Here is a 929-nt window from a genome sequence, read left to right as displayed (position 1 = left end):
CATATCCCTCATTTCTCCCTCCTCTTGAACACAAGGAATGAGCTCCTCAGGGAGCACACTTCCCAAGTCACACCCAGACCGCTGGAGCCTCTTCAGTTTCCCTGGCTGTGTTTGCAAGGTCAAGGGTAAAACCAAGCTGCATCTCTTTTTTTTGGTGGGAGTGGAGTGTCATTGTCCTTTCTGCTCACTGCTAACCTAGGTTCATCTTGCTGCTTTCAACAGTGATACTCTCTGGTCCTGACTCCTATGGGCAATGTCTGGTATACCAGGCCACTGCTGAAGTCTTCACATGCCCTGTGGCAGAGGCATGCCCCATGACCCCATTGAGCGATGAGGAAAGTAAGGCTTTGGGAGTTTAAGTGACTTACTGGGGAGCTCACAGGTAGAAAGTAGCTGTGGCAGCAATGGATCTTGGTCAGGTCACCAACTAGGCTGGGTCTGCACCCCACACCCTGGTACAGATGGGACGATTGAAGACCTGAGGCCAAGAAAGAAAGCTGCATGGTGGCCCCTGGGATGCTCCACGGTGTGTGGTGTGTGGTATTCAGTGCACGGTATTGTTGGGGTTCAAGAAACACGACTCCAGTCAGACGTGGTGGCTCACGCCTGTAATCCCAGCACTTTGGGAGGCCGAAGTGGGAGGATCACCTGAGGTCAGGAGTTTGAGACAGCCTGGCCAACATGAAGAAACCCCACTAAAAATACAAAATTAGCCAGGTGTGGTGGCACATGCCTGTAATTCCAGCTACTCGGGAGGCTGAGGCAGGAGAATTGCTTGAACCCAGGAGGCGGAGGTTGCGATGAGCCAAGATCACGCCATTGCACTCCAGCCTGGACAAGAGCGAAACTCCGTCTAAAAAGGAAAGAAAGGAGAGAGAGAGAGAGAGAGACAGAGAGAAAGAGAAAGAAAGAAAGAAAGAAAGAAAGAA

Source organism: Colobus angolensis, unplaced genomic scaffold (assembly GCF_000951035.1).
Source record: "Colobus angolensis palliatus isolate OR3802 unplaced genomic scaffold, Cang.pa_1.0 Scaffold18, whole genome shotgun sequence".
Lineage (NCBI taxonomy): Eukaryota > Metazoa > Chordata > Mammalia > Primates > Cercopithecidae > Colobus > Colobus angolensis.
The sequence above is the reverse complement of the archived record's forward strand: the minus strand, read 5'-3'. Positions refer to the sequence as shown.